The sequence below is a fragment of the Sinocyclocheilus grahami genome, unplaced genomic scaffold (genome assembly GCF_001515645.1).
Source record: "Sinocyclocheilus grahami isolate Dianchi unplaced genomic scaffold, SAMN03320097.WGS_v1.1 scaffold76.1, whole genome shotgun sequence".
NCBI lineage: Eukaryota > Metazoa > Chordata > Actinopteri > Cypriniformes > Cyprinidae > Sinocyclocheilus > Sinocyclocheilus grahami.
The window spans coordinates 2,476,035-2,488,888 of record NW_015505255.1 but is presented as its reverse complement, the minus strand read 5'-3'; the positions used below and the strand labels follow the sequence as shown (position 1 = coordinate 2,488,888).

The 12,854-nt window shown below is 38.9% G+C and overlaps 1 pseudogene; it reads left to right on the top strand.

Moving 5' to 3' along the window:
* The window catches only part of LOC107586026 (E3 ubiquitin-protein ligase Arkadia-like), a 45,324-nt pseudogene that overhangs the window by 1,601 nt on the left and 30,869 nt on the right, over positions 1-12,854 (top strand).

Below are 12,854 nucleotides of genomic sequence, written 5' to 3'. Positions count from 1 at the left end.
ACATATTTTAGTCAGAAATGAACTACAAATCGTCTGTTTATGTGTGTTGTTGTCAAGGATTATTTCCATTATAAATATAAATTAATTATGTTCCATAACAGTATCTATTTTTATGTTACACTGCAGATTATTGTATTCAGATTTATATTCGTGACTGAATAGCCTATTTAGCTAAAAACTATTTATAAAATCACCACTGGAAAACAATTGCAATTGCATCAGTCTACTGTAACATTAGACTGCATAGACATTGAGAACTGTATAATGTAATATCGGATGATTTAAGATGTATTCTTGAGGAGTACTTATGTGATATTGGGATGTTTTGTGTGTTGTTATCGAGTTTCCGGTAGCAACTGTTCATCAGATTTGATTAGAATTGTATTCAAATAATTGATTCAGCTGAAGTTTGATAACATTTATAAATTTTTTATTTATTTTTTTGTAAAGAAATTTAAAAAAAAATATGGAAAAAAATCTCAGAGTGCACAGTTGTGATCCTTCTCCATGACACAAAATGAGAGTACCGTAAATAAATACAAAAAAAAACAACCTTTTGGCCTCTTAGATGTAACTTGGATTATTGTTGCCATTTTTTGAAAACACATTATTTCATGAACTGTAATTTGTGTGGTGAATTTGAAGTGATGTTTATAGTTATTCTCCCACGTTCTGGCTGTGTGTCCTGCTATTGCTGATGGCAGAGCTGCTCAACATAGATATACACAGCAATCCTTGGGGAAGGAATTAAAACAGTCCCCCATAATCCCCTATCTTCTGAAATCTGTATCCACCTTGGCGTCAAGAGGCACTGCCGCAATGGGCCCCTCTGGGAAGTGCTGTGGTGCACTTTGTTGCGAGGCACAGGTTGACAGGATCAGCCTCAGAGGAGCCTGGGAGAGCAGTCTAGCTCAGGGATGTTGATAAACAGTTTGAGCTCTTATTTCTTGATGGAGTGAACGGTGAAAATGGTGCTATGAAATAGCATGAAGAATCACATACTTTGCCACTTAAAAAAAGACTGAATAAATAGTTCTAGTCATGCAAAGGAGACCCAGTCACACAGTTTTCATGTGTTGCTTGAGTTCCTCATCTTGTTTTATCGGAGTCTTGCATTAATGGTGATATTAACAGCAGGGGTACATTTTAAAACCCTGTTTTTTTTGTAGCTTCTGTCTGTATAAAAAAGCTTCTCAATATGTTCCCCATTTTTGTAAATTCATAGCATTATAGATGCAGTTTCTTGTTTTTTGAGATTATACTAAAAGGTTGTGAGAGGGTTTCTTTTGGTTTGCTTTTGTGAAACTGGATATTGCTCAATATAGTGGGTCATAATAAAAGTTAGTGGTCTTGATAGAATAACAGTATTACCATAGTTACAGTGAACATTTAGTCTGCAGTTACCGGGAACCTGACTTTGTTTACTTTGAAGGAAAACATTTTGTACAGTTTTTATTCTTATGAAGTCTTTGTTTGGTTTTTATCTCTCTGATGCAGCAACAGTTTCTAGTTTATATTACTTGTATATTTATTTTCTATACAGTGATTGCACCCAGTGTTGGCCTACAGTGCTTTCAGTGATTTAAACAGATTTTCAGGACAGGTGTTGTATTTTTAGCTTACAGTGCTCAGCGTAAACGAGTACACCCCCTTTGAAAAGTAACATTTTAAACACTATCTCAATGAACACAAAATCAATTTCCAAAATGTTGACAAGACTAAGTTTAATATAACATCTGTTTAACTTATAACATGAAAGTAAGGTTAATAATATAACTTAGATTACACATTTTTCAGTTTTTACCAGTTTTGAAGCCATCGGTTCCAAAAACATTTATCTTGGTCTCATCACTCCAGAGTATAGAGTCCCAGTAGTCTTCATCTTTGTCAGCATGGGCCCTGGCAAACTCTAGGTGGGCTTTTTTGTGTCTGGGCTTTAGGAGAGCCTCCTTTCGTGGACGACACCCCTGCATGCCATTCCTCTGCAGTGTATGCCGTATTGTGTCACGGGAAATAGTCACCCCAGTTTGGCTTTCTGTAGATAACTGCAGTGAACTTGCATGCCGATTTTCTTCAACCCTTCTCATCAGAAGATTGGAGGCACGTAGGCATGGGCCGGTATGAGATTCTGACGGTATGATAACCTTAGATAAAAAATATCACGGTATTGCGATTACAGCTCTAAAATATGTTATTTTTAAATGTCTGGGTAAAAAAACTACTTTTTTTCCAACTGAACACATTTTATTTTTAAGAAACATATAGAACATTTTGGAACAGTAAACATGTCAGGCTAAATAATTAGAATAAATAATTAAATTCTTCTTAATTAAATGCAGTCATTTAAGTGAGCCTAAACCTGCAGCTCAACAATAATCAGAACATCAATTATTTTCTGTAAAAAAAAAAATCCCTATAAATTAAAAAAAAATTGACAACACTTAAAAAAAACTGCGCATACCGCAGGAACGGTATAACGGAAAATTTTAGTGGTTTTGAAACCGTGACTTTTCCAAACCGTTATACCTTGAAACCGGTTATCGTCCCATGCCTAGAGGCACGGCATACACCTTGATGTCAAATAAAATAAATAAATGACACAAAGTTTAAATAAAGTCAAAATCAGCAAACAATGTGGAACCAATTAAATAAGAAACGAATGTTTAAAAAAAACTTTCAAAATCAGGTAAACGGCAAAAGTTAAAGGTTTTTCAAAATCCAAAATATTGCCAAACAGGTGCTTTTGCATTTCGTTTAGAAACTAAATCATCTGCGATCGTCTTGTTTGTCTCACCCCACTCTTCTTGTCAGTCAGCTCGACTCACTCTCCTCACTGGAGAAATGAAATCTGATCTGTGATGTAACTGTCGTTCAGCATGCTAAATTGAGCAGCCGCGTTCAGTTTTTAATTGTGGTGTCTGGTCTTTTACTGAACTAAATGATTTTTATTGCTATAAAAAATCAAAACGACGGTGGGGGTCGGTGACGGGGTGTGCAAGTGAGGTAACTGGTGTTGCGGCTTAACCGTCACGGTATCACCGTCAGCACCGTCTATCGCGGCAAGCCTACTATGAGATGGACACTTGCTTCTTGCACTTTTTTGCACTTTACTTTTTTACTTTTGGATTTCATTTGGTTTAATGAAATATAGTTTATAAAATATTCTTAAGTAAAGTTGTTGAATTTTTTTTTGTGGGAAATTAAGGGGGGGGGGGGGGGGGGTAGTCGTTAGTGGCAGCCCTACAAAAAATTCTGAAACAATACGTACTAGGCCTGGGCGATAAAACGGTATCAATATTTATCGCCGGTACTTCTTCGATAATGATATAAAAAATGTTCGATATAGCGCACGATATAGGCACATGCTGTGAGTGACGCAGACACACGCAAACATGAACACATGCTGAAATGAGTGCTGTGCCTGCCTGTGATGAGGAGATTGTGAATAAAAAAATGAATATTAGTCGAAATTTTAAAATAAACATTTGCATTTGAATGCAACACAGTTCATGCACGGAGCTCACTTCTAACGAGATGATCTGAATCAGGTGTGTTAACAAAGAGACGTGCAAAACATGCAGTACACGAGGACTGGAATTGAGAACCGCTGGGCTAAAACAGTTCTTACAAGTACAACACGACGTAGCTGGGCGCCGTGGACAGACGCCGCCGGTGTGCCTATACTCATAGAAAATAATGTATTTGAATTTTAAAGATGTGGCGCGACGCGACGCTGCACTTCTCGTCCGGTGCGCGACCGCCTGAAACACAGTTTTTTTTTTCACCTCCGTGCCCAAACGTCTTTGTTTGGGCTTCCCAATTTGCTATTGTGTGCTGCGCATTTTACTGAGGACAGCTTCCACATCACGAGTGAGAAGTGCCGGATTCCCAAAAGCTTTTGTTGAAAGACGGAGCAAGGGGGCGTGGCAGTACTGAAACACCGTCTAAGCTGTTCGCCAATCACAACGCACTGGGAAAGCTAACCAATCACAACACATTCTGTTTTTCGGAAGGCGGACCTTCATCAAAGCCGGAACTAATCGAGCCGTTTGTGCCAGGCTGGGGAGAAAGGTATTTTAATAATGTAAATTATGTGAAAAATAATGTGTTTTTCGAACCACCAAGCATGAGAGCATGTTCTAGTACACCCCCAAAACAAAATCAAGACTTTGTAAAAGAGCATAATAGGACCCCTTTAAAAAGGTTATAAAAAATGTCAATAATTATCGATACCGAACGATATGAAACATTATATCGTTGATAAATTTTTTAGCTATATCGCCCATCCCTAATACGTACTATCCTAAAGTACACTCAAACAGTGGCAATATGAACCTCTGAAATGCTTAATCTTTAGATTGCTGTATACAGAAAACTACCCTTTTACCTATTACCTTTGCCACCAGACAGAGAAGTTGACTCAAAAGCAGAGACTATATGCCCTGTGAAACAGATGGCTGCTTTCATAATTTAAAGGTAAGGGAACTCTGGGACTTGTCATAGCTGCTGTAAGGCGTTCGGGGCATGGAGCTACTCTGGGTGCCGAGACGTTAATTAGGGAAGGCTGAAGAAATGTGGGAGCGTAATGGGATTCTGGTGAATGGAAGAGATTTTGATTAAAGAGAGAAAAATGGTTGTGAGATGAGCATAAAAGAGGTAATGAATAAAATGGCTGAATTGTTAGATTTTCATAATGAGAGGAGGAAGAGGCTTTGTGGACATTGGTAATCATCGTGAACATTACAGGCAGTGATGGATAAATACCCATTATGCAAGCAAGCGGGAACCTAATTTGAGAAGGATTTAATTAGGTTGCTTCAGCACAAATAACTGCATTATATAAGGATCAAGATGGAGGGGCTCTTCTTATACACCTGTATTGAATACCATTTTATGCAAAACAACAAACAGCTGTCTGCTATTAGGCCTCGCATTGTGTGAGAGATGTGGGTTGCTCTTTTCCTATGCTGTTTATCATAAGATTAATGGAAAACTAGGTGAGGGTGGGAAATAATGACCCCTAGCACCATTATCCTGTGCATGCTAGATTTATGTTGTAGTCTTTTGCAGGAGGTATTAAGCCACTCCTGAAACATGTGCAGTTGCTCGTTTCTGTCTACACAGTGCAAGAGATGACCTTTCTTTAGTCACCATTTCCTTTCCTTTATTACGGCGTGAACGAGAGCTGCCTGGATAACAACCCTGTCTGACTCATGCTCGGCCAGAAATGGCTGCTAAAACAATCTTCTCAACTAATTCAGACCTAGGTTTTGCATTGGAAACAGAGGAAAGCTAGTTTTCCTATACGCACATTCTGTTTGACTTGTCGCATTATAGGGATATTCAAAGAACTCGGACCAATATCAATAAGCCACAGATTATTATCATGCTATGGCAGATAACCAAGTAGCCGAATATTAAAATCCTATATTATTTAGTGTGTAGGTAGAGAGGTCGTTTTTATAAATTCAACTATTATTTTCTCTTGTGGACTATATGTAAACATCTTTTATGTGAAATATCTTATTCAGGTCAGTACTAAATAAAAAATAACATGCATTTTGTATGATACCTCTTATTTTGGTAAAATAATTAACATTTTGCAGATTCTACAGGGTGTATGTAAACTTATGACCTCAACTGTATTAATGTGATCAAATAGATCTTTCTATTAAACATGGTCATGTCATGGTCATGGTCATGTTGTCATGGTTTCCGTTAGGCTTGCCGCGATAGAAGGTGTTGACGGTGATCGTTGTTAAGCCGCAACACCGGTTACGTCACTTGCCCACCGCGGCACTGACCCCCACCGTCGTTTAGATTTTTTTTTAGTAATAAAAATCATTTAGTTCAGTAAAAGAACAGGCACTACAATTAAAAACTGAACGCGGCTGCGCAATGCAGCATGCCGAACGACAGTCGCATCACAGATCATATTTAATTTCTCCAGTGAGGAGAGTGAGTCGAGCTGACTGACAAGAAGAGTGGGGTGAGACAGATAAGACAATCGCGGATGATTTAGTTTCGAAACGAAATGCAAAAGCACCTGTTTGGCCGTATTTTGGATTTTGAAAAGCCTGTTAACTTTGGCCGTTTATCTAAGGTGATTTTGGAAGTTTTTTTAAACATTTGTTTCTTATTTAATTGGTTCCACAGTGTTTTCTGAATTGCTTTGTGTAATTTATTTATTTTATGTGACATCAAGGTAGGGCTGTGCAAAAAAATCGAATGCTATTTTCATGCGCATATCGTCAGTAAAGGCGCTCCTGTGATTAGTAGTAAATCTCCAGCACGTGCGTTCAGATGGAGCGGCATTTACTACACAGAGCCATAGTTCACTGACAATCTACGCAAAATCGCATTCAAAATCGCAGGCGATTCATTGCCGATTTTTGCACAGCCCTACATCAAGGTGTATGCCGTGCCTCTAAGCTTTCTTGTCCGTTTTGCTAATAAACTTTCTTCGTTTCTTATTTATTTGGTCATATATTATACATGTTTACTTCTTTCCAGTTTTGTATAGGCTACCCATTTAAACTTTATGTAAGTTATTTGTTATTTTATATTAGGCATAGCCTGCACTATAGCATGGTGTATTTTCATTTGTTTTGTTAATAAAAGTTCTATGTTTTATATATACGCTAAAGTGAGTTTGAAGTTGTATTTTGTTGTTGCATTCAAGCAATTGACGCTGAATTGACGCTAATTCGAAAGTGAAAGTAAAATGCGCACGGTGCTTTTAAGCTATTTAAAAGCGAGGGAAAATTCAAACGAACTAAAACCGAACAATTGCTTTACGCTGAATTGCCACTATTTGAAAGTGAAAGTAAAATGCGCACGCCGCTTTTGCAAGCTATTTAAAAGCGAAGGAAAGTGAGCAAAAGAGGAAACGCCCCTGCCCCCACGGTGATACCGGTATTATCGGTGTTGTCACACGTCGATTAACTGGTGGGAAAATTTCCTCACCGCCACAACCCTAGTTTCTATAAAAATATTAAGCAGCACAAATGTTTTAAACATTGACAAAAATTTAAAATGCTTCGTCACCTCTTTGTTTAGCTATTTGTTTAACTTTGTTCTATTGGTCTGTTTATGTAACTTTGACTTGGTCTGTTGTTCAAATAATTTGTTTTGGTCGTTTAGGGTCAATATTCTCATCCTCTGCCTATTTTTCTGTTTTCCAGTTGTAGGATTGCTGGATCTCCAATGGAACCCTAGGATTCAGTGTATTGAGCCTCAGTGGCACTTTGTTGTGGGTTAGTCACAATGAAGAGTGAGATTCCGTCTGATGCACGACGTAAGCAGGAGCCCCTGAAGGGGCCTCTGGCTAACCCCGAACCCATGGAGACGGCTAAGAGCTTCCCTGCTGAGATGGAGGTGATTGGCAAGGCAGGAAGTGATTTCTCTTCTCCGCTATGTCCCGAGACTAGACACCGGCCTTCACGGGATGCCGGAGGTCGCAGAGACAGTGAAAGAGGCTTGTCGGGACGCAAAAAGCGCAAGAGCCAGCAGCCTGGGCCATCATATTGTTCTCTGAAGGAAGCGCCAGTGAGTGAGGCAGCCCTCACTCCGCCCCACCACAGGCCCATGCTGCTAGAGACACATAGTGAAGACGAGAGGAACCCAGAGTCCTCATTGAGTGACTGTGCCTCTTCGCCCTCCTCCAGCCTTCGGTTTGGTGACTCGGACACTCTTAGCTCAGAGGAGGACGGCAGGCCAATGATAGTTAGACAGCAGCAGCTCAAGGCTCCCGGTTCGGCCTCCACTGGGAGTGCAGGAGGAGGGACTGGCACGGCAGTAGGCATGCGGCCACTAGTCGCCCGGACTCATGCCAGCAGGTCGCACAAGTGGGCACGGCTTGAGCCGGAAGGCAATCATGTGAAACCTCCGTGTCTCAGCTCACGCAGGTCATTGCACAGGAAGTGTTTTGTGAAGGGTGGGACAGGAGGCGAGGCTCAGCGGACTCCAAAGCAGAAGGAGCGATTACTGCTGCAGAGGAAGAAGCGAGAGGTAATCGCACGAAAGAAGTACGCCCTCCTGCACAGTACCAGCAGCTCTAGTGAGATGCTGACCTCTGACTCCTCCTCCCCTTCCTCCACTGAGGCAGAGGATGAGCTGTACGTAGATGTTAGCAGCAGCAGCAGCCAAGCCAGCACTGCCGCTGTGGCCTCAGGTAAATCGCCTTTTATTATTTACCTTTAACCTAACATCACTACATAGTGCTTTTTAAAGGAAGTTGTGGGAAGGACAAAAAGAGCTTACTGCTAGTTCTCGCCTGGTTTGGTTTAAACAAGATCTTTTGTGGTAACACTTTAGTATAGGGACCAATTCTCACTATTAACTAGTTGCTTATTAGCATGCACATTACTAGCATATTGACTGTTTAGTAGTTATATAGCACATATTCTGCATGACCATATTCTACATCCCTAATCCTACCGAAAGCCATAGTCACACTAGACTGCTAGAGACACATAGTGAAGACGAGAGGAACCCAGAGTCCTCGTTGAGTGACTGTGCCTCTTCGCCCTCCTCCAGCCTTCGGTTTGGTGACTCGGACACTCTTAGCTCAGAGGAGGACGGCAGGCCAATGATAGTTAGACAGCAGCAGCTCAAGGCTCCCGGTTCGGCCTCCACTGGGAGTGCAGGAGGAGGGACTGGCACGGCAGTAGGCATGCGGCCACTAGTCGCCCGGACTCATGCCAGCAGGTCGCACAAGTGGGCACGGCTTGAGCCGGAAGGCAATCATGTGAAACCTCCGTGTCTCAGCTCACGCAGGTCATTGCACAGGAAGTGTTTTGTGAAGGGTGGGACAGGACCCTTTAACCTAACATCACTACATAGTGCTTTTTAAAGGAAGTTGTGGGAAGGACAAAAAGAGCTTACTGCTAGTTCTCGCCTGGTTTGGTTTAAACAAGATCTTTTGTGGTAACACTTTAGTATAGGGACCAATTCTCACTATTAACTAGTTGCTTATTAGCATGCACATTACTAGCATATTGACTGTTTAGTAGTTATATAGCACATATTCTGCATGACCATATTCTACATCCCTAATCCTACCGAAAGCCATAGTCACACTAGACTTTGAGCATGTGAAATTGTTTCGCATGCTGCAACGTTCGTGATATGACGTCACGCGGTGCAGCGTCTTTTCCAAAACTTAAGGCCATTTGTATTTTTCCATAGGCTTTTGGATACCGCAAAAAATAAGCTCTGTGTTCAATCATAGTTCATGAAACTTACGTTTTGTCCATCAAGATAATCTTCACAAAATAAAATAACTTTTATGAATTTTGAAGCCTAAATAAAAGCGCCAGAACTTAAAAGCTAAACTTAGGCTATAAACGAACTACAGCATCACGGTCGCTCACCTTCAACGTCAACACCACCACGCTTCCGACAACTTTTTCAAACTTATTTTTAACATGTTCAGTGAAAAGGATTTACTCTGTATATGAATTTTAATCCACGCTACATGAATCTTTTCATATAAACTGGAATAAATACAAAACTAGAGCCAAACTGAAATGAGACATTGTAATAAATCGTATAGTGAATAAATGAAATAATCATAACTAAAGGACATATGAAAGCATGTATTTCTGTACATTTCGAAGTAAGGTGCATTAAAAGTCAATAAATCCTTGATTAATAAACAACAAAACAATACAATTCTAGTGCATTTAATATTTTAAATAACATCAGAGTGAGCGAGTTTTTGAATATGGTAAGATTAAACTTATTTTAGTGAATAAAGTACCACATTTCAGCAATCATTTTGTTAAGGAGGGTACACAAAATGTTATTTTATTCTTGCTTCTAGAAAATCCTCAATCTATAACAGCTTCATGTGCCTGTAAACATTTAATTTTAAAGGGCTAGTTCACCCAAAAATGTATTTTCAAACTCCTTGCTACTTTCTGGACTTGGGAACATTTCAGCTGTATTGCTGTCTATGCAGGGTTAGACAGCTCACAGATTCCATCAAAAATATCTTAATTTGTGTACCGAAGATGAACAAAGGTCTTACGGGTTTGAAACGACATGAGGGTGAGTAATTAATGACAGAATTTTCATTTTTGGGTGAACTAACCCTTTAATGTGGCTTTAAGCACTATGCATCGTTAAAGTTTCACTTTCACCACGTAAAGCCGGTAAATGTGGTGTTTACATGGAATAATCATGAGTTTACTTTATGGTACGAACCCAGAGTCTCCGCATCAGTAGGAAAGCGATAAAACGAGCATCTTCCATCCGAAGACTTGTTGCATTTCGAGGCAAAGCAAAAAAACATGGTTGAACAACAATATAAAATGCGGGAAACTATTAATTGGTTATTCTGCAATTAATTGTACTATAAATTATACTACAATTGGAATATACTGTAAATTGATCAACTGTTTGGCGTGATGACGTTTAATGTCTCCGACAGCGTCTGTAGTCCCATTTAGCAACTTGTTAGCAACCATCTTTTTTAAGAAACGTAACTGTTTTAAAAAATCACGAGGGGGGGGTGTTACTGGTGTGTTTTATGTCGTAGTATAAAACGTGAAAGTATCTTGAGCTTGTGTGAACCACGGACCTTATTTTAGGGGATTTAACCAAACTCCCATTCAAAAAAAAACATTAACCCTGGGACGATGCAACCGGCAGTGCTAAAATGCTAACTCGCTTCCGGGGTTTTGCCTACAAAGTGACATCATAGTTCCACCACTCTATTCGCAGTAGTGGTCGACCGATATTGGTTTTTTGACGGCCGATATCTTGGAAAGCAGGGTGGCCGATATAAAGCCGATATAATTGTATTTATTTTAATTAATATTTAAGAAATTTGAAATCATTTGAAAATGGATTCAAAAATAAATTTGTAAAATAAACATACTTATACATTAGATGACAAAGTATTTTTCACAAATAAATAAATATTTAATAAAAATATAATTAAAAAGGAAGTAACTGTAACCAACAGAGCACTCAGTATTCTGGGAAGTTTGTGTGCATTGGGAATCATATTTTTTCAAATAAAGCCAAGGCATCACTCATTTTACATACAGCACACAGTGAAAATGACATGAATATGACAGTGGGCAAATGCATAAAGAGCAGCATAATTTGAAATCACGAATTTAATGTTTAAAACATTCAATTTGCACGGACCAAAAGTCACACAGAGAACACGCGATCATGCAGGTCACATGCACACTTCACAAGATCTCACAACTGGATTCGACTAAGTTTGCAAGGTTTGTGAGATTACATTTTCATTAGTCATTCAGATTTGTTTAAATGATATAAATGCGTATTTGCTGAATGCTGACGGCAAACGAGAAAGTATTATAATGTTTGCCTTTCTATTACTAATAATATAAAAGCAATCGTTATAATACTTTTTGTATACATTTTAATTCCTTTGTTTAACAGTTCTATCGGATAATTAGACAGACTTCTCTCCGTATTAGACAGAACTGTTAACGGCGAACAAGAGGGAGAATGTGAGCATTGTGTGCTCAGGCGCTGCTTGCTCTCAGCGCCGTCAAAATAAAAATCTGGTGCGCCGTCAAAATAAACGTCCTGCCTCGAACGCATCGGCCAAACAGAAAAACTTATTTTTTGGTATCGGCCTTGGCGATATATATCTGTCGACCGCAAATTCGCAGGCCAGAGTTCACCAAACTTCAACTTTGGAACGCATTAAAATGTGAAACGTTTTGCATGGGCTTGCGTTTCCGGTCTGACACATTCGCATGCGTATAAATGGAAGTCAATGGAACGAAAAGTGCAGTGTGACCGCCCCTTAATACTTAAACTTAACTACATTATTGAGCAGCAATTAGGCGTTCATGGAGTTAATAGTTAATTAGCTAATATAGTAAATTGGACCTTAAAATAAAGTGACCGCATTTGCTATTCTTTGTTTCCTGAACAATCTGAAAATTATTTTTGTATTAAAAAAATGACTAAAATACTTGTATATTAAATACTTTTTATACTTACACAATTCACAATGATCCACGGTGTTGGGTGGGTGAACAAGTCAAATTTATTATTGTAATTGTGAAGTAAATCACTACTGGAACACTGTATTGACCAGTCAGCATCCAAGACTGAAACCATTGGTTTATATTTTATAATGATATACTGTATATTATATATCAAAAGTTTGAAGTCCGTAAGAATTATTTTTTTTTCCTTTATTTAGAAAGAATAAAGAATTTACTTTTCTTTATTTAGATAGGACAGTGTAGTGACAGGAGAGAGAGAGAGAGTGGGGGCGGGATTGGGAAAGGTCCCGAACTCGGGACACCTGCAGTGCGTACGATTTTTTTAAAGAAAGTAATTGTTTTATTGGGAGAGAATACGTTAAATTGGTCAGAATACTTTTAGATTGTTACAAAAAATCAGTTTCCAATAAATGCTTTTTTAGCTTATTTTTCACCAAAGAATCTTGAAGAACTGTATCACAACACTGTATTTAACTGTGAAAGTAGTAAGAAGTGTTTCTTGAGCACCAAATCAGCACATTAGAACAATTACTGAAGGATCATGTGACACTGAGACCTAGGAGTAATGACGGCTGAAAGTTCAACTTTGCATCACAGGAGTACATTTTAAAGTAAAGAACTGTTGTTTTAATTTGTTTGCGGTATTAATAGTTTGCAGTAGTAGTGTTTAACTGTATTTTTGATCTAAAATATTTTTGAAATAAATGCAGATTTGGTCAGCATAAGAGATTTCTTACAAAACATTAAAACAAGCGACTGACTGCAAGCTTATGAACGATAGTGTATCTTTTCATACTCTCTTTGCTGAAAGTTGATGTTTTATGTGGACTTTCTTTTTTACATGCAGTC